The sequence below is a fragment of the Takifugu flavidus genome, chromosome 3, assembly GCF_003711565.1.
Source record: "Takifugu flavidus isolate HTHZ2018 chromosome 3, ASM371156v2, whole genome shotgun sequence".
Classification (NCBI taxonomy): domain Eukaryota; kingdom Metazoa; phylum Chordata; class Actinopteri; order Tetraodontiformes; family Tetraodontidae; genus Takifugu; species Takifugu flavidus.
In genome coordinates this window covers 9,537,286-9,558,776 of record NC_079522.1, presented here as the reverse complement: position 1 = coordinate 9,558,776, position 21,491 = coordinate 9,537,286, and the positions used below count along the sequence as shown (strand labels likewise).

The following is a 21,491-nucleotide window of genomic DNA, read 5'->3' as shown; positions in this document are numbered from 1 at the left end:
CTGACATCAAAGCGGGAAACATCAGCTGATCCGAGGGAGTCCAAAAGTTTCCAAGGCTAAAGCTAACGAGTAAAACAAGCAAAAAGACAGACGGACGGACGGACGGACGGACGGACGACGGACGGACGGACGGACAGACAGACAGACAGACAGACAGACAGACAGACAGACAGACAGACAGACAGACAGACAGACAGACAGACAGACAGAGATATTTAACATAAATTCAGCTGATCTGTAGATCCCATTTAAACGGATGTTATCTGCAGCTTTTACATCAGAGCTAATGTTAGCGGCTACGGCAAAGATTTTAGCTCAAAAATTGGCGAAAGCGCCGTCTTTTCACATCCATCAGTGCAGGGGTAGTTAGATAATGAGCGAATTTCCATTTCAGGGTGAACTGTTGCTTTGACATCGGACAATTTCCCATTTTCCAGCGTGAAATTATCCTGCATTATAAGAGATTGGAGGTAACGGCGGCCTCAGCTGCAAGCTAGCTGCACGCCAGCCCAAATGGGACACTACAGAAGGCTGCACGGAGGTGTGATGTGACTTCTGTGAACTGGGGAAGCAAAAACAATGTTCTCAGAGCACATTTGTGAAACCAAGAGATATCCCTGGCTGCGGTTTGGGACACGGCGCCACTCACACACGCAGGTAATTTCTGATAATGCGTGGGTCAGCGTGTGCAGTAATGACCATAATCACGGTTGCTGTTAGGCTAATTTCAGATTTTATGCAGCCATTGTAACCAGGAGCCATTTGATTTGACTGGTGCTGGAAGTGTTCTGAGGCTCAAACAACCGACTCTTTTCACTCCTGCAGGGAAAAAAACCCCTCGCAGCTGAAGCGCACGCACGTGAGCTAAATGCTAATCAAACAAGCCCATTTCTTCTGGGGATCCGGGCCAAACAAGCGGGCCTCAACTTTCCCCATTCAAGGCGGAATGACAGCGCAACACGGCGGCGCCGAGCGCCGCGATTCTGTCGAGGACGTTCAGACGTCGAGGGGAGGAAGAGAGAAGACGAGCGTTTTGTCTGCCTCTGTGGGCTCGGCTTGATATGCCGCACCAGCCTTTCAACACATTTGTTGGACTCAATTTCTTCCTCTGTTACATCTGCAGATTACGTTCCAGGCAAACAACCGGCGACATGAAGGCAGCGGCGCTATTATTCCGAGAGGATGACAACGTGCAGAAGTAGAAGAATACAAGAGGGGGATGAAAAAAGGAGTGAGGCAACCACGGCGGGCGAGATTGGAAAGAAGTGATGAGATCCCGCGGTGATTGGATGTCTGCGTGTTTGTGTTGTGAATGTTAGCATGCAGGCTATGCAAATAAAAGAGATCCTCACACCTCAAGCGTGGCTCTTCTGCTCTTTCCTCTCCTCCTTTTCCTTCATCAGCCTCTTCGTGACCTTTAGAAATGAGGCAGATGGAACACGAACACCTGCAGAAGAAATCAGCATCAACCTCATTAGCTTGAGCCATTAGCCAGCATTAGCCCAGTTAGCAACAGCAGGACTTAGCCTGGTATGTAGCCGACGTGAACACACATATGTGACCCACGTGGGTGGGAAAGCCTCATTTTTCTGTCAGCTGTATCGTTGTTGACATAAAATTAAAAAAACCCAAAAACATCACATTTCTGGCATTTTCCTTTTTATTTCATTACATTTCAATTTTCATTAATGGAAAAATTCGACATGCAAAAAGAAAATTTGCCCATTTTTCCGTGAAACGTGCAGTACTTCGCTCCTTGGCGGGAACCAGTAGTCCGAGGCGCCGCTTTACACCGGAGGACTTGTTGGCAGTAAGGATGGGCGGATCGATCCCGTGGTATCAATATATCGATACTCACAAGCTACTCATTTGGTATCGATTTTCTTTTATAAATATCGATACTAACTAAAAAAAATAAAATTGGGGGTGTATGCATCACTTTCTGCCGTTTTAGATTAGTTACTTAAATTAAAATGTGCCGGGACACCCCTATACCTGGCGGCGTATTGAGCTGGCCCGTGTCACGTGACAGGAGATAGCGTTTAAACGATTTTAAACGCTATCTCCTGGTTTAAAGGATAAGGAAATCCTAGTAATCAATTGACCATAATAAATTGTATATAAATGGTCTGTATTTGTCTTGTGATTTGTCTTAAATGTAATAATATTTTGACTGACAAAAATTGCCAGTAAGAAATTAACGGTATCGGTATCGATGAAAATACAAGAAAAAGTATCGGTATCGAATCGAATCCCAAAAGTGTGGTATCGCCCATCCTTAGTTGGCAGGTGATGAGGCAGCTGCCACTTGTGCCCAAACTCCACCTCTTTTGCTCTGCCGACATCATTTCCCGAGTCTGCCGACCCTGAAGGAGGCCCGAAGCTCCATGTCGCGCATGTTCAACCGTTTTATCGAGTCAAAGGATCCCGTTTATGTGGCTTCGCTTAGACAACGTCGCACCAACGTCACGCGCTCCATCTGCAGAGTTGGAGTTTCCAACAGTGGCCCTTCAATAAGTGTGTTAAATAAGTGTGTTAAATAAGTGTAAATAAGTGTGTTCGATTTTTTTTTTCCATTGTGCACTTAACTTCGACCTGGTGAGATATAAATGAAGGTGAGACGGTTGTTTTACGTGTTGAATTTTTCAATACTGATCATTTTTGACAGAATTTTTTTTGATTGGACTTCGATTAAAAAAAAATTCACTCGTAAAAAACTCAAGCTGTCGGCCCTGATGAGCTTCCACAGTTAACCCTCAAACTGTCCTATGAACCTGTGAGGAGCAGCCAAAATGTCCCCCAAAAGATGGATTATGGCACTTAAAATGCATGAAAAAAGTACACACACACACACACACACACACACACACACACACTGATTGCTGCCATTGTTGTTGTTCGTTTATTATTTTCCTCTTCAAAAACAAAAAGAAAGCAATTGTTTGTGCGGCATGAATGAGCAACCGCTCGTGTGTGTGTGTGTGTGTGTGTGTGTGTGTGTGTGTGTGTGTGTGTGTGTGTGTGTTTGGCTCACAGTACCAGGCAGGGTCAGAGCAGCTTATTTCCGATCTGTTGGGTGACCTGCCTGGACCTCGTCGTTCTCACTCACCCGCATGATTTCATTATAGAGAGGTGAGACACACACGTGCACGCACGTGCACGCACGCGCTCAAGCACACACTCACGTTCTGAAGATAAAAGGTTAAAGAGAGAAAAGATAAAAGGTTATATTTTTAGGAAAAATGACAGAGAAAACATTTAATCGTTTTCTATTTAATTTTTAAAAGCCCTAAAAATCTAAATCGATAAAGAGCTTGTTCATGTTTCCCTGTCAGATATTTGCTGTATATTATATATATTTATCCATAAATATTTAAACTTCACTATCTGAGGATGACAATTGTTCCTCAGAAAATAACCCCAAAAATTTAAATTTATTCCTTTTAAAAACAGCGTTCGAAATGAAAATATTTCACAGCATAAATGAGGAAAACATAAACATAAAAAGAAACATAAACAATCACAACATTTTCAGGTTCAAAACGTCTCCAATTAGATCAGATTAAACACAAGATTGATCAGTCAATCAGTGATCAATATTAGAAAGACTGAGTAGAAAGTAGAAATAGAAAGAAACTACACAGAGGTGTGTGTGTGTGTGTGTGTGCGTGTGCATGTGTGTGTGTGTGTGTGTGTGCTGATGCCCTAATCCCAGGGTCGTTAGCATTAGCAGCATTAGCAGCGCCAGGACGCCTGCCCTCCACCTGTGACTAGATGTGCCATCAGGGGTCAGAGGTCGGCGGCCAGGAGGAACGTGCGCTCTGGAAGCGGCCACGTTCTGCAACAGCGATCATCAATTATCAGGAGCGTTATCCCCGGCGTGGCGTCGCCCCGCGTCGTCGCTCCGTCACATCACAAATGTGAAAGGAGCTCAGCGCCGTTAACCAGCTAATTAAGCAGCACGCGTGGGCGGGGCGGAGCCGAGGACTTCCTGCGAGGCACGAAGACGGGACGCAGAGACGACCGGCGTCTATTATTCAGGCCTGGCTGCTGAAGCACGGCGAGCACGGCTAACTGGCCCTGACACGTGTTGGAGATCATGTTTATGTATCCACACAAACACGCAGCGCCCAGAGCGCCGCTGGCAGGTGTCACCTCTCACACGCACGCTCCTCCAGAACGAACTTCAGCACCACGCAGACACCACTGAGGAGCTCTGAGAAGGTCTGAGGTCGGAGATGAGAAGTGGTCTGAGAAGGTCTGAGGAGGACGTCAGAGGTGGTTCAAGGAGGAGGTCTGAGGAGAGCTGAGGAGATCTGAGATGAGAGGAGGTCTGAGGAGAGCTGAGGAGATCTGAGGAGATCTGAGGAGAGCTGAGATGAAAGGAGATCTGAGGAGAGCTGAGGAGATCTGAGGAGATCTGAGGAGAGCTGAGGAGAGCTGAGGAGCTGTGAGATGAGAGGAGGTCTGAGGAGAGCTGAGGAGAACTGAGATGAGAGGAGGTCTGAGGAGAGCTGAGGAGATCTGATGAGATCTGAGGAGAGCTGAGATGAGAGGAGTGCTGAGGTCGGAGATGAGAAGTGGTCTGAGAAGGTCTGAGGAGGACGTCAGAGGTGGTCCAAGGAGGAGATCTGAGGAGATCTGAGGAGAGCTGAGGAGAGCTGAGGAGATCTGAGGAGAGCTGAGGAGAGCTGAGGAGATCTGAGGAGAGCTGAGGAGATCGGAGGTCTGAGGAGCTCTGAGGTTTGAGGAGATCTGAGGAGAGCTGAGGAGGTATAAAGCTTTTATTGGAGCATCTTTGAACCCTCCTGCAGTCAGCTGAAGGTCCTCAGGTGACCCAGCTGCCATCAGCACCTGGTCAGGCAGCTTCTCAACCTTTTCAGTGTTGTGTGATAAGAGACTGTGAACCACCTGATCAAGCTCAAACTGACCCATAAAAACACACAGACAAACACACAGGCATGGGCTGAGGTGTGTGTGTGTGTGTGTGGGGGGGGGGGGGGGGGGGGGGGGGCTGGAGGACAACGTGGGGGGGGCAAAAACACAACTGGAGCACTTTAGTTACCAGCTCCAACAACCTGTGGGGATGTTCAGTGGCAGCTTATGATGGATGTCCGAGCAGCACTTGTGAGAGGAGGGTGTGTGTGTGGTGTGTGTGTGTGGAAGGGGGGGTGGGGGAGCTAATGCATCAAAAAAAAAAAAATCAGAAAGAATTAAGTGTGAATTCTGATGGAATATTCATGGGCGGCAGCATGTGTGTGAAGAGCCGTCACGCCACCTCCAGTCCGGTCTGTGAACACTCGTCTCGGCGTCACACACACACACACACACACACGCGCGCGCACACGTTGCTGCCACTTAAATCAAATTAGTCATTAGCAAATTGAATCAACAATTAGAGCAAAAGGAGCTGCGCTGCATTAGCATCAGTGTTTGTCAGCCTATCAGAGTTCTGTCCTGCGGTCCAACTCGTCTGCGCTGCGTTTAAGGTCCAGCTCGTCGCTCAGGGCGACGCCGCCTCCGTCCTTTTCCTGCCAGGGTCACCTAGCATCAGCGGCGCCACTTTCAGAACGTTGGCCGGCTTTCTGACGGGATCTGCTGATCGGGACGCCCTTTTCCACATTATTCCTATTGACGGCTCTCAGTCCCGTCTGCGTTCTCCACGCCGCCCCTAACATGGCCGCCAGAAATGGACATGTCCTCATTATGCAAATTCCCGCCTCCCCGCCGGCGCGTTCACCACCAGAACCTCGTCAGAAGTCAAAGTGTCTTTGAACAACTTCAGTAAAAATGTCACGGGCTCTCAGCGCGGCGTTCCAACGCCAACACGGATTTTGTCCGGTGATGTCATGGCGAGCACCGCCCACGTCACGATGGGTCAACATGATTGTTGAGGTGAAGACTGTGGAGATGACTTTTCCTCTGAGGGTCATATTCCTGTTTGTTATTCAGCGGTTATATACTGTTGTCATGGTAACTAAACTGTGCGGATATTTCAAACAGCAGGTTCAAACTGGAATCACTGACTTTATTGTCTTGTGTTTACCTTTGATCTCTTATTGTTATTATTCTATTTGGGATCCAGTCCAACAGCAAACTCCAACATCTGAGATCCGTTTTGATTCTTATTCCAGCCTTTTATCCACATCTGGTTTTTAATGTTTGGAATAAAGTTTACTGGCAAAAAAACAAAGTCTCAGACACACACACACACACACACACACACACACACACACACATACTGGGATAACTGAACCCTCCATCTGAACTAACTGGACTAACTGAATTAATTGGACTCTCTGAACCAATGAGGCTCTCTGGACTAACTGGACTATCTGAACTATCTGGACTAACTGGACTATCTGGACTAACTGGACTATTTGAACTATCTGAACTAACTGGACTATTTGAATTAACTGGACTATCTGAACTATCTGGACTAACTGGACTATCTGGACTATCTGGACTAACTGGACTATTTGAACTAACTGGACTAACTGAATTAATTGGACTCTCTGAACCAATGAGGCTCTCTGGACTAACTGGACTATTTGAACTATCTGAACTATCTGAACTAACTGGACTATTTGAATTAACTGGACTATCTGAACTATCTGGACTAACTGGACTATCTGGACTATCTGGACTAACTGGACTATTTGAACTAACTGGACTATTTGAAATAACTGGACTATTTGAACTATCCGGACTAACTGGACTATCTGAACTATCTGGACTAACTGGACTATCTGACTAACTGGACTATCTGAACTAACTGGACTATTTGAACTAACTGGACTATCTGAATTAATTGGACTCTCTGAACCAATGAGGCTCTCTGGACTAACTGGACTCTCTGAACCAATGAGGCTCTCTGGACTAACCGGGGTTTCCTGCAGCTTCGGCTACCACACAGCTAAAGTGTCAGAGTTGGTTTTAATATTCATGAATCAGTTTCCATTCAGGATTAATTAGGAGCCGGAGGGGAAGCGAACAAACACAGAGCTGAATGAGTAATGAAGGTGCAGATGTGGCCATCGGTGGCTCTGGGCAGCGGCGCCGGTGCTGTGGGCAGAGACACCTCCGCCCACAGCGAAGTGGAGGAGAGAGAAAAGAACCATATCAAGAGGAGCTCCAACGGTTCTAGAACCTGCTGCAGACACCAGCAGAACAAATCAATCAACCAATGAAAGTGATCAGGAAAGTTTAGCTCTGGCTGCAGGTTTCATACGCGTGTTCAACATGAACGGTCTCATCCCAGAATGGTCGGGACTCCCCAGGTCAAAGGTCACATGGATCAGCAGATGAAACAGAAAGACAGAAAGAACCGACATTCACTTCAGTACTTGGATCGGACCTCACACATCAAAGGGTTCTCCTCTTTGGTCATGGAGCCAACATTCTCTCTGCTGTGTGTGTGTGTGTGTGTGTGTGTGTGTGAGGGTGTGTGTGTGTGTGTGTATATTTAACAAGTTTTAGTGACATAATCACTGGGATCATCCTGATGGAAACTGTGATATATTTTAATACAGTAGTATTACGATATTGAATTATTATTATATTATATTATATAATAATAACAACAACAATAATAATAATAATTATTGTTATTGATAATGCTATTGATTGTAATATTACATACTCGTTATTATGTATTATTTTTGCTATTGTTACTATTATTATTGTTGGTGTTACTATTATTATTATCATCCGTATTATTGTTATTATCAACATCATCATTATGTATCATTATTTTTGTTATTGTGGTTGTTACTATTATTATTGTTGTTGTTGTTGTTACTATTATTATTATCATCTGCATTATTGTTATTATTAACATCATTATTATGTATCATTATTATTATTGTTGTTATTATTGTTATCATCCTCACCATCATCATTATTACATCTACTATAGTATTAGGGCTGTTTTATTGTATATTGTTGTTGTCGTTACTGGTGTTTTTATTTACATTTTCAGACATTTTGGCGTCATTCTTATTTGAAATGAAAGGTTGTAAATTTTTGCAGAAGGGAAAAATAATTCATACTTTGTAAACAAAATGAATGAATTCCTACAAATTGTTTTCTTTTTTTATTTGGAAACTCAGCTAAATTAAATTCAGCTTTTAGTCTCCAAACTTTAAAAAATCCTGAAAGTTCTGCTTTTTTTTTTTTTTGCTTTTTTTCAAATTTCTCAATAAAATATGTCACGTTTACCAAAGCTGCTGCTAACATACGTGTGGAGGGACTGAAGCGTCCACTTACAGGAGCTGGCTGGGCTGGGTGAAACTCCTGCTGGAGGAGCAGGGACAGGAGGAGTAAAGGAGGAGGAGGAGGAGTAGAGGAGCAGGAGGAGGAGAGGAGGAGGAGGAGGAGGAGCAGGAGGAGGAAGAGGAGCAGGAGGAGTAGAGGAGTAGGAGGAGGAGGAGGAGTAGAGGAGCAGGAGGAGGAGCAGGAGGAGGAAGAGGAGGAAGAGGAGGAAGAGGAGAGGAGCAGGAGGAGTAGAGGAGCAGGAGGAGGAGAAGGAGGAGGAAGAGGAGCAGGAGGAGTAGAGGGAGGATTTGTGCTAATGATGCAGCATTTTATGAAACATATTTTCGTTAAATAAGACAAGAAGAGACAGATAAAATGACTAAATGGATCTTTCACATCTTTATGAAACATTCTTTCATTTCTGGTCAAAAGAATTTGATTTTTCTTCAGCTTTAAATTTGTGAAACATTTCTATGAATCAAATGTTTGTTTTTAGTTAAAAAAAAAAGATTTTTACTTCTAAGATGTGAGTCAGCAGGTGAAACACCACAAAACACTAAAGTTGAAATATTATAATTTGTTTTTGTCAATTGTCAAGAAAAATTCACCTAAAACTTAAACTTAAAAACCTAAAAAACAGAATAAAACAGAAATATTAATGTGTCTGAAAATGTAATGACAATAAAAACAACAACAATAAGACAATGAAAAAAGGATCTATACTTTTATACAAAATTATTATTATTGATATTTTTGTTATTATTATTATTATCACTATTATTATTGCTGATGTTGTTATTATTATTATCATCATTATTGTTATTATTATTGTTATTAGCGGGCTAATGCTAACACACACGGTCTTCAGATTTTCTTAATACACATAAACATTTTATTTTCCTGATACTAGAAGAAACATTTCGTGTGATCATTTCACATAAATAAGCGCCACCTTTTTTTGTCTTTTGTTTTTTTAAAGGGTGGTAAATGTGTTACTTCTGTATTTTAGGAAATAAAAATGTTTGGAGGTGTTAAATTGGGACTTTATCAACCACGTACCCAGTTAAACAGAGTTTCCGAAGCATGCTAACAGGAACTTTTCCCTGGCGACTTTATCTGAGGCGGCGTGTGCGCTGAGTCGGCTTTGGCCGCCGTTTCTGACATTCAGCTGCTCTGCTGAACCCGTCAGCTCCGGCTGCGATCGTTCTCTCTCGTGGCTGTTTGTGCCCTTCATCCTCCTCCTCCTCCCCCTGCAGGGGTCGTGTGAACCGGCCGGTCCGGTCACCTCGCATCAGTGTCGGGCAGGAATGCGGTGCGGCCTTGGCCCCGGCCAGGGACACCACCACCAGGGCTGGAGGCGGCGGGGAGGAGGGGGTCGCAGTGGCGGGCGAGCAGGTGCTCGGTGAGGAAATAATGTTGATGTCACATCCCCTCCGTGTTTTGTGGTCGGGGGGTTGGACAGCGGGGGGCCCACGGCTTCGCCTCTGAGGAGGTCAACAGATCTTAATCACTGAGTAAGTGGGATCTCTCTTCACCGGCCCACAGTAACCACACACCAGCTCGCCACGCTCGCCACCGAGGCTAACTACACCCAGATCTGGGTTGCTATGACAATCGCTAGAATATGAGCTGTTTTCAACGTTGCGTTTGTTGAAAAAAATAAAAAAAAATTTGCCGAGACGAGGATCATGTGATGTGCTTTAGAAGAAGTCAGATTAACAAACAGTAGAAAAACGAAACCGGCAGAAAGTCGCCCGAGAGCGTCTGAGGTCAGTGTTTGCCAAATCCAGACTGTACGTGCATGTAAACACGTCAGACACGATGATCACACGAGCTGATTATTTCCAGTTAAAGGATTACTATGGTGGTGTAAACGGGCTGGAGTCATGGCCGCAGACACAGCGAACAGAAACTGGTGCTGTCTGAAGCAAGGTTAAGTTAGCATGTTAAGTTAGCATGTTAATGAGCAAGTGACGACAGAAGTGTCCATATTTAGCTGTTTTTCCGCACGCCGTCTTATCCGGGATAAAAAAAGAGGCTCCTGAAATACCTGTAGGGGTCAGAGGTCACCTGGTACTCAGTCATTAAGGCCTGGGGTTCCCTTTGGTCGGGGTTAGGGTTAGCTAACGTATGCTAATGTGAGTGAAACCAGCTCTGGACGTCTCTGCTGGGGTGTCCATTAGTCAAAGCGGGGGCCTGACCCCTACGGCTGTGATCGGATCGCCCTCCAACCCAAACATCCCTCGAACCACCGCTTGTTTCACCGCTGCTTCATTTGCTCCAAACATCAGGTCAGAAAGATGAATATTGGAAATATGACCCATTTGCAGGTTGATTGCTGCTCAGGTGGATTTCTCTCAATCAGCGTTGGTGGTTTATGCATTTTAGCTGCGATACTGTAATAAAATGGCTGCTCTGCGGCTCTGTCAGAGGTGAACCAGGTTAAACCCTGACGGCGAACATCCTTCCAGCGGCCACGTTGCACTTTTTAGTCTTTCATGAAGGAATTTGATGAAAAACACACGTGAAATTCAAGATAAAAGGTGTTTTTAGCTGCGCTGAAAAGGCTCATAAGTCATGAAGAGCGGCGCCATGAGGAGAAGAGGAAGTGACAGAAGACAGTCGCCGCGCTCTCTGTCGGGCTGGCAATGTCACACCTGGCAGCTGTCAATCACGCCGCTCCCTGCTAGCGCCGCGGCTGCTGCCAAACACGCCACGAGTGGTGTCATCCATCCACACATGAGCGCTGGCTCAGTCTGACGACACTCATCCTGTCACCGCAAGTCAGAGAGCGAGCGGCGAGCGGCAGGGACGCACCCGACCATTTACATACGGAAAGGTCACAAATAGCCTGCAGGCACGCCGCTAATTAGAGAATGTGGTTAAAAAAAAAAAAAGAAAGAAAGAGAAGCAAACTCCAACGATCAATTAGAAGACAAACACCAAGTTATCTGAGAGAGAGGTGAGTTAAAGGAGACAGGAAGTGGCCGAAGCTTTCAGAACAAAAGACTCGGCCATCAGGAATCACCAAAAACGTGAAAACCGCAGGGGAAAAAGGACTTTTGCATCAAAACTTACTGTTGAAGTCAGATGGTAGAAAGAGGAGCGATGGACCCTGCAGAGGTCTAATCCGTCCTCCCGATCAAACGCCACATTTATGGTGTTTTTGGAAAGATTCAACCTGAAAGGACCAAATTAAAATCAGGCAAAAACAAACAAAAGAATCTTATTCGGGGTCCAAGTAAGATTTTATTCAAAATTAAATGCTTATTTTAGAAAAATGAGCCTCAAAGAAATGATCAATAATTACATTAAATGTGAAAAATTTGAAAGTCTTAATCTAAATCTAATCCATAAACACGTTACACACAGCAACTGTGTGAATATCAGGTGAAATCTACCTTAATTATGAGAAACTTGGGTCAGAAGGAAATTCAAAAGGATTTTTGTTTTTAAAAACCTTCCAGGACGCTCCCTGAATAAACTCCTAAGTTATTTTCTCACACTTGTGCGCGACGTGGAGCAGGAGGCGGACCTGCGGCGGGTCAGCCTGGCGAGTTAGCGCAGGCCTTCACCGGCAGACGTCCACCATATGAGGGCGTTGGGCCGAGCGGCGGCGCCGTCTCCCTCAGCCAGATAAGCAAATCAACCTTTATAATTCAATGTGACAAGCTGACAGAGAAAATGACTGTAAAATTTTATACTTACGTGAATTTTTGTGTCACGTAGCCGTCTGTGCACATGTTTTGCTGCCCCAGCCATAGCCGAGGGCTTCTTTCTCTGCGGGCGCTACACGGACGCCGTTTCCAGGCCTTCGGACACATCGCCCTTCGCCCTAGTGAGTCCGCTGATTAATTTTGGATGCTTAATTAACACCCCAAAGGACAAAAGTGTAGGTTTCTGGGCCCGCCTTTCACTCTGGAACAAACAAAACGAGAGAGCGTGTAGAAGGACCACCCCGGGGAGACAGACGTGCCGATGCCCAAAATGACATTACAGGAGCGATGTGAAGGCGGCGTGATGCCGGGCCAGGACCCGGACCTGGGCCATGCCTCAGGAGCTCCCAGGCCTTTAATCAGCGGCTGGAAACGAGCTGCCCATTAGTCTCATTTCATTTGCTTTAGTGTCGGAGGAGACGCGGGCCTCGCATGATGCCACCCGGCGCCTCAAACGTGCCGATCCAGTGCCAAAGCTGGTGCCGCCTCCGGCCCCCCGGCCTTAATTGGTGCCACTCTCTTATTTCCAGCAAAATTGGCAGCTGACAGACAGGGGCTGAACTAAAAATGTGATTCCTCTCTCCCTGACCCCCCCATCACGCCACATTTCTCTAATTGGGATGAACGGCGCCGGACTCATCGTGTGACAGCGCGCAGGAGAAGCTGCGGGCGGCTCGGAGAGCTCTCGCCCTGCCGTGCCAGCTGAGAGGAGGCTTGAGGGGGGGGGCAGAGAAGAGAGCACTTTTCAGGGACCTCTAAAGCGCGAGTTGCACTTTTGCTGCTGAAGGACGACGGTTGAGCAGGAAGCATGAACGCGGCGTTCGTGTTTCCCCTCCCGCCGCCGCCGCCCCACGCGGGGCGAGCGCGGCCTTTTCCGACAAAGACCGCCAGAGAGGATTCTGGTCCGTCCACGGACCATGCTAACGTTAGCATGCTGTCCAATCGTCCATGGCTGTGATGTCATCAGACAGCATGTGTGGACCACCTGCGCTGCCCCATCGTCCCCACTACGGGAGGCCGATAACATAACTGCCAGCACTAAACGCTCCGGTTCCGACCGGGCCCTGGTCTGAATGAGGTCACCCGGAGGTGCGGCCCACCAGGGTCCAATCAGCGCCAATAAAATCTGATCGGATGTTTGAGCAGCTTGTCTCCGCCGAGCGTCGCACAATCGTCCACTTTGTGCTGGCTGAGATTCAGGCGGGGGACGAGGACAACAAGTGCAGGTGTAATGGGGGGGGGGGGGGGGGGGGGTTGAGAGGGGGGGTTGGTTTCAGGCAGAGGCAGTTAAATGAAACTCTGCCCCGTCTTTTACTGCCCCGTCCTCTCCTTCTGCACCCAGACAAAACATGACAACGACCTGCCCCCCACCCCCCCCAGGCCCCCGCCCCAGCAGGAACGATGGCTGGTTGATCGGGCAGCTCCAGGTAACAAATGAGATCAATTAACGTGTCCGGAGGGGCACCTCGCCCAGGGTCCGGTTGCATGAAACCATCTCCTCGTCTTTTGTGTCCCTGTGCAGGATTCCATTTGCGACCTCATCACTTTCCCCCCCTGAACAACGGCGGCCATTGTCGTCCTAATGGACGAGGCTGAAGACGTCTCTCGTCTTACCTCGGCGGCCTATCTCTGCTATCAGGACGGGGGTCCCAGGGACGCGGCCCCGGCGGACTCGCTGCTCCCTGTGCCTCCGCAGCGGTTGCCTGTCTGAAGGAGCCGGATCAGCACCTGGGCCCGGAGCGGCTCTGACGAGGACGCAGGAAGTGAGGGCGTCAAATCAGACGTTTTCACAGCCAACGACGCTTTCGCTCGTTTTCCAAACAAACTGGGTTGGGGGGGGGAAATAAGCGAGGGTCTGGGCAACTCAAGGAGCAATTATCATGAGGGGGTGATGGCGCCCATCAGAGTTCGCTCTGTCCGCCGCCGTTAGACGGGATTGTTTACTTGAACCTGGTAATCAAGCCAGCCTGGTTGACAGCTCACCATTACCCCTGATAACAGCTCTGAGGCAATTTGTCCCACGACAGAAAACGGAGATATATATATTTTTTAAAATGGGAGGGGAGGGGGGGTCCTCATTGACAGAGCAGCGGGCCTGTTATCTTTGTACCTAATTTGTTTTCAAGAACGCTGATTTACATTTCTGTGGGATTACACCTTTTAATGCTGGGGGGGGGGGGGGTTCAAACGATGCATTTCCAAGTCCTCAAGTGGAGAGGATTAAAATTACAATTAAAAATCTAAAGGCCCGCGTGTTCATTAAAAGGCTGCCTGTTCCCAGAGTGGAGGGTGGGCAGATGCTCAGTTGGGCCTAAATGTTGGTTATCACGATGGCGTTCCCGCCGTTATCATATACCTTAATAATCATATACCTTAATAATTATATACCTTAATAAAGGTGATTTCAGAAGAGGATCCTGGATCGGGATCACCTGCCTCTCTGAGACTACAGGTGAAACACGAGTCCTCAGTCCTCCCCAACAGGCTCACCTCTGGATTCACTGCTTTCACTTCTTCAGGGATGGACACATTTATATTTCTGTTATTTTGGGGGGACTAGCTCCGCCCCTTGGCTTCGCCAGAGGTCATAACCACACAGGATGGTTTCCAGATGGGACGTCAGATCTGCTCCATGCCGATGTTGGAGCAGCAGTTCGATCCATCTGCGAGGACACGAGTGTGTGAGGAGAACACGTCAAACACATGGATGTTTCTCCGAAGGTTAACCTGCATAAATAATACATAACGTAAATAACCACATGTTGAAGAGACAAGCGTGCATCTACGGCTGAAGGCCTGGAAAATCTGGGATTCAAACTGTGACGTTAGAATGTTGAAAGAATATTTTCATCAAAACTCACCTTGAAATGACATTAATGCTCAGTTTTACACATTAACCAACACAAACGGTAAACCTGAAACTACAACTGAATGTAGAAATATAAATTGTCAGTATATATTTATATAAAACCAAAATCTTGTTCAGTTTAAGTCAACAAATCATCTTTTTTCTCCATCATCCCTTCTGTAGATGAACAAATGAAAAATGAATATTTTACTCTTTCATCACACAAATGCATGTTTCTCGAAAATAAATGGCCAATTGACGCCAACTTTTATGTTTCTGTCGTGTTATTCTTGTTTTTAACAGATTTATGGAGCAAACGCGAGAGCATCTTTTCTCTCGTCTTCGAGTGACATCTAGCGGCCGCGGGTGGGATGACAGCAGAGCGCACACCCCTTCGCGTCTTCGTGACATTTGTGACACGTTTCTTTTGTCTCTTTTCAGCAGAAATTATTTTAAAAGTGGATCTTTGGTTCATTTTCTGGTCACTGATCACTAACCATCTGAATGCTCACTGACTGCAGGACAGAACTTCAAACTTTAGGAGACGTTCTTCTCTGATCTGATGGTCAATGTTTACATTTGTGGTTTAAAAAAAAAAAAAGAAGACTAACGTGTGTTGATCTTCCCGGAAGGAGAACGGATGAAGATCCCAGCCTGAGGAGTGTCGACCAGAGCTGAGCCGTGTCTGGGGTGAAGATGCAGGATGATGGATGGTCCAGGCGCCTCCGGCCATAACTCGTCCTTCTCTTCACAGAGGGTTCCTTTGTTCTACGACATGAAAGGAGAGAACTGGACACGGAGCGGCTGAATCAATGAAGACCACCTTGCTGAGAGATAATGTGGCGCTCACAAGGAGAGGAGGGTCACGCGCCAGCTCGTCCCCATTCCTGCCGGTTTGGCCTCTGATGAGCAAGGCACTGTGATGCCAAAACAACAGAGCAAACCTTTTATTTGACGGGGTTCAGAGGTCAAGCAGGAACTCCCCCTCCAGCAGCCTGTAATTAGAACGTTGGGGGTTTGACAGCTGAACATGCAACAGTTTTATTTGAGGATTTTTATCCAGGTTCTTTCTAATTGTACGAAAGCAGCTGAAAGGTTCCTCAGTTTTTGCTCTGGGTGTGAGATTCCTCCGATATAAATAGCATCAAATGCAGTAAACGGAAGCTTTTATCTTCACCAGCAAAGAGAACCGGCAGAACCAGGCGCGACCTCGTCCTGAAACCACCACATCATCCCGCTGCCGCGTGTGTCGCCACCTTATTCCCTCCTTCTGTAATCACACACCCCAATTAACCAGCTCGGCTCCTGATTTGCCGGCGAGCTCCGCCCCGGGTGTCTTGCCACCCCGCGTAATTACCTTCCGTCTGAAAATGAGAAGAGGGGAGCACCTCAGCGCGTCAACAGCCGTCTCTCCCAAACACTCCAGCTCTCGTCTCACAAAGGCCTGCAATTTCAATCAGATGCGTTTTTATCGCACGCACGCAGGGGAACCGCCTGGTCTTTGCCGCCGCCACCCGCTAGCCCACGTGATCTACAGGGAAGTAGAGCAGGTCACGGCTGTACTGCACCCCGCCAGCAGGGGGGCTCTCACAGCCGTCCTGATCGTTCTCATTACTGCAGCCGATTTTAAATGCAGTTGGCGGCTGAGTTTGCACTAAAGTTGAGAGGCGGAACTTTTGTGTTTCACTGAGGGTTTAAACACAAAATGAACTTTGTTAAATGAGATGCAAATGATCTGACGCCTTCGCGACTTTAAATCAAGTTTGACACGTTAGCTGGAGCTGCTCACAGGTACGGCTCTAACGTGACAGGAGCGGCGGCAGGACACCTCCGCCCGCGTCGGCCGCCGCTCGCTCGGCAGCGTGTTGACGACGTCGCCCCGACGGTTATCGTTTCCACATCGGATCCCTTTCTCCTCCACAGGAGCAGGCCTCGCCATCGCTCTGCACTCAGCACGTCTCTTCTCTTGTCTCCGCTGCTCCTAAACGGATCGATGAGGCGCTCGTTAGCGCCGCGCTGTTCATCTGGGAGGCGTGCAGAAAAGACGGAACTGTGACGAATAGGTGTGAAGATAAAAACTCCTCAAGGTGTCGACGAGCTCAAAATGAATCGCTGCTCGTTCCAGCTACATAACAAGATATTAGCAAGATAAACAGCCGATAACTCTGCTGTTGTACATGCACTCACTACATGAGCTAAGTGCTAACAGTCAGGCTAATGTGAGCGGTGTTGCACCTCTCTCTCAGATTTGCAGCCTTGTTTTTTTAACGTTCTCCATGTTGGAATTTACTGAAGATCACAATCCTCCTCCTCGACTCTGCCTCTGTGGTTCGTGTTGGATCACCACCCCTGGGCAGCCTGGAGGTGGCGCTCTTCCAACACGCCCACCTCTTTGGGGACTTCTGACACCAAGAAGAACAAGTTCAGGCGTCCCAGAACTTTCGGATAGTTTCAACACTGGTTGTGGATGATTCTGGGGCTGGACCCTCACCACGATGGTACCTGGGTTCACAATGATTCTACGAACAACGATTTACTGATCACAAGACTCCCGTACCTGGACAAAGAGCTGGTTCCACTCATTGTACCTTTAAAGCTGGAGACCACAAGTAAACCAGCATCCCGAGAGCGGAGCAGACTATTTGGATGATAAGGTGCTAGTAGCTCCTCCAGCCAGGATGGAGTTTGGCCTCTGAAGACCTTGTAGGTCCGAAGATGAATTTTAAAAACTATTCTTGGGTTCAAAGACAGCCAATGAAGAGAAGCCAGCAGAGGAGTCATGTGCTTGTCACGTGAGGCAGATGTATGCAAACCTCCAGAGGAGTCAGAGAGCCTTATGTTCTTTATTTTCTACAGCCCAATTTTCCAGGATTTATGAATAATCTTGCTGAGCCCTGATATCAAAAGGAAGTTGGGCCCTAAACTAAGCTAAAGGTCCAACATTAAGCGTTCTGACCTCACGCATCAGCTGACGGAACCATGTTTAGACCCTAGACATGGGTGTGTGTCACACCAGCCTGGCACCAACAACCACGTCATGCCCACTTAGATCCGCTCTGTTGAGTTGTAGCCATGTGATTGGCTGATTACCGTCGATGTTTGTGGTAATTGAGCAGGTACCTAATAAAGTGGCCAGGGAGTGAACCTTGGAATGTTGGGCCACTCCTCTTCAATGGCTCTGCAAAGTAACCGGATATTGGCAGGAAATGGAACGTGCTGTCATCCATGGCGATCCGGAGCCCCCCAAACATGCTCAGTGGGGGGGGGGGGCAGGTCTGGCGAATCTGCTGGCCATGCAAGAACTGGGATGTTTTCAGCCTCCGCATCGTGAGGTGATGCTCATGGATGAATGTTCCAGCAAGGGGCCCGAGGCTCCCGCCCCGCTGCCTCTCTGCATTCAACATGCCATCAATAAAACGCACCTGTGTTCCTTGTTCATGCCATAACCCCACCGCCACCGTGGGACACTCCATCCACAACGCTGACATCAGCAAACTGCTCACCCACACCGCGCCATTCCCACTGTCGGCCAACAGTGGCAAAACCGGGATTCACCCGCGAGGAGAAGACCGCTCCAACGTGCCAGGCGGATGTGAGCATTTGTCCGCTCGAGTCGCTTAAGACGACCAAGTGCAGTCAGGTCGAGACCCCCGATGAGGACAAACTGACGGCAGCTGTCCAGGCGGCTGGTCTCAGACGACAGATTTGGGAACAACATTGGGGAGAAATGGGCCTTTTGTGTAAATAAAAGTCAGAAAAGAGAGTGTGTGTGTGTGTGTGTGTGTGTGTGTGTGTGTGTGTGTGTGTGTGCAGTCTCTCACCTCCAGATCGTGGTCACGCCTGCTGATAAACCCTTGTTGCCGTTGACGCTCTGAAGGTGCAGAAATGAGCTCCAACTGTCCCGACTGAGACGGTCACGTGCAGGTTCTTACTTTGTCATCCGTGCGTTCACTTTGCGGAGGAATCCGGTAACCTGCAGATGGGCGAGCGGGCCTGTTTCTACGGCGACGCAGGTGTTTATGTTTGGGTCTCCTGTTTTGAGGCGTGTCCCTGTCAGTCGTTAGGCTGAAGGGGGTTAATGGTTCCTGTTTCAGGCAGGTGGGATCGATAAGGGCATTGATCAGTCTGAGCACTTGGAGCTGCTGCCTCTGGGGGCGGGGCAAGTGGATGGGGGGGCTGTTTGTTTGGAATGTGGCCTCTGGAATTGTGTTCCACGGAGCATGCTCACTATCAACACACAATTATCTGGCTTAATCATGTGGAACTGTGGCAAATTCACCTGAGGCTCAGGAGCTAATGACATTCACGTCTGCCCCGGCACCTGCAGCACCACCCCCCCACCCCCCCCACTCCCACTTTCCCATCTCTCAGTCTCCGTTTTCATTTCCTGTTCGCCGCCTGATTTCTAAATCTGACAAGTTTTTTCTATTTTCATTCCCGCCGACTGTCCCGACCTGACTTCTCTCGCCTCCAGGACGATCCCCACCTGTGAAACACCTGAACACCGGCGCGAGGAGAGCGAGGAGGTGACGGCGAAGACGATGGGAGCGTGCCGCCGTGGTTGCGGACGGACGCAGTTCTCACTGTATAATTAAGGAGGTGATGGAGCGCTGATGCTCTTTCTCCTCCATTTTTTTTGCCCTTTGTCTCTTCGGGAAGTCGACAAACAGGCTGCCAGTAATTATCTGGGATACAGACGTGTGTTTCCTCATCACGGACACCATCCATGTGTGAAATGGGAGGTTTCAGGACTGTTGCCACCACCCAGACCAGCCACCGGTGTTCCCGGGGCTGGTTTCTGCTCACTGCAGCTTCTATTTCCCACAATTCTCATCTGAGGGAGGTATGGACACCCCCCACCCCAACCCCCACCCTTTAGGAACAGGTACAGATGTACGATTCCAGGGATGAGCTGAGCTTCCAGCTTTGTTTGAGGTCCTTCACCCTGCTGAGCCTGAGAAGCGGAAACGTCTCTGGTTCATCTCAGAGCAGCGACAGCGATGGAGAGGAACCGGAAGGCCGGGATCCACTGATCCGGCAGCTCCGGCCTCAGCTCTGGAAATCAGCGTTCCTCGTCGGAATCCACGCACGTGTTTGTTTGGACAGGAACTCGTCTGCTCGCTGGTTAATTGAAAAATGCTCATCACAATAATCAAATTTCAGGCTTAAAAAGCGTGGGAGCACGGAGACGAGCCAGTCTGGGTGACGAGCTTTAACCGTCTCTCAGGAGCCTTAAAACGGCCCCGGAGGCCTCCTGTAATCTCTCCTTTTTCCTCCCTTAATAGGAGATAATGGAAGCGCGCAGCCTGATGAATCAATCTGCAACAGCAGCTTTAGTTTGATCATTAATACCAGAAATAGATTTGTGATTTGGCGGCCGGCTCTGATGTGACTCCACAGTTCCACATCCCACAGAACTAATCTCATTTTTGCTCTCAGTGCTGCTAATTCTTTGACTAAATCCTGTTATCTCATTAAAGAGCAAGCGATGGGATTCGATGGCATCCTGACATCTGTATTCATTCCCCTGGAAATTAGTCCTGACGCAAATTTAATGAAAAAACACAGAACGGCGGAGATTAGACGAGGCAGGCAGAGGTGGGGAGCGCGGCCTGTTTGGAGGGGGGAAGGATTAGCCCTCCTCCTCCGCTAGCGCTGCTAAGTTTGGCCGACCTCGTGCTCGTTTCAAGTGGGATTGAGAGAGCGGGGAGTGTTTCGCCATCAAATTCTCTCACAGTAAGACGTGGTAGGGGAGACGGAGAGAGATAAAACCCAGAAACCTGAGGTCGCTCAGGATTCCCTCCCCACCACCTGACTCTCTGCCCCTCCCCTCGCTCACTCCACTAAAATGTCACTCCACCTTCTTTCGGCTCCATCACCCCATAATTCCCCAGAAGAAGAGACAGAAGACTGTGGAGGGGGAAGGGGGCGTCTTTAAAGAAGACCACGCATCTCCTCAGTCACAACCAGCTCAGGACCAACAAGTGATGTCTTGACTTTTCACACCCCCCCACAGCGGGGAGCCGGTCTGGTGTTTGGGGTTCAACTCATGCAGATGTTGACACCACAGCTGGATCAGCACGGAAGCTTTGGGACGACCGCACCACTGGATCAATGCCAGATCTTCTTACTGCTAACAAACACTGGATCGGGTGTGAGGGGGGCTCACCTGAGGGGGCTCCAGCTCAGGCTCATATGGAGAGGAGTGACACAGCAACCCAGAGTCCGGGCTCAGATTAGGAGGTCTTAGGAGGCTCAGCTGAGAAGGTCCAGTTTCAGGTGAGGAGGTCCTGCTTCGGGTATGGAGACCCTGACTAAGGTGAGGAGGTCCTGTTTCAGGCTAAGAGGATCTGGTAAAGGACAAAGGTCTGGGTTCAGGATGAGACTCATTTTGTCTTCTCAGTTGAGGAGTTGGCGCAGGTTTGCTCCTCACATCTGGAGGGAGGAGCCTGTCCGGTTCCTTCTGTTCAGCTTTAGGTTCCAAATGAAGGATTAATGTTCAGAGCATCTCGTTTTTTCATCGTGCACTAGTTGGCACGAACCTGTAAGGTGAAGGTGACACGTACAAGTGTAATTACTCACCTCGTTCACAGGATAGGTGAGGAGGATGAAGAGGCGTCACTCCCTCCTGTCCCGCTCCTGTCAGGGTTGGCGCGAGCTCGAACTTCCTG

At 48.2% G+C, this 21,491-nt stretch overlaps 2 long non-coding RNA genes across 3 annotated transcripts; one reads left to right on the top strand and one right to left on the bottom strand.

Annotated features, from left to right (window-relative positions):
- Nucleotides 1-432: 432 nt before the first annotated feature.
- On the top strand, nucleotides 433-1,359 carry LOC130523154 (uncharacterized). Its single transcript, XR_008949810.1, has 2 exons — nucleotides 433-657; nucleotides 826-1,359. It is a non-coding gene; the product is annotated as an uncharacterized LOC130523154 (long non-coding RNA).
- Nucleotides 1,360-11,247: 9,888 nt separating this feature from the next.
- LOC130523176 (uncharacterized) lies at nucleotides 11,248-20,878 on the bottom strand. Of its 2 annotated transcripts, XR_008949816.1 has the most exons (5): nucleotides 18,642-20,878; nucleotides 15,432-18,506; nucleotides 14,361-14,635; nucleotides 11,761-12,174; nucleotides 11,248-11,437 (listed from the first exon to the last, which is right to left on the bottom strand). It is a non-coding gene; the product is annotated as an uncharacterized LOC130523176 (long non-coding RNA). The 2 variants fall into 2 exon arrangements; XR_008949815.1 differs by lacking the exon at nucleotides 11,248-11,437 and having other exon boundaries at nucleotides 11,489-12,174.
- Nucleotides 20,879-21,491: the final 613 nt, after the last annotated feature.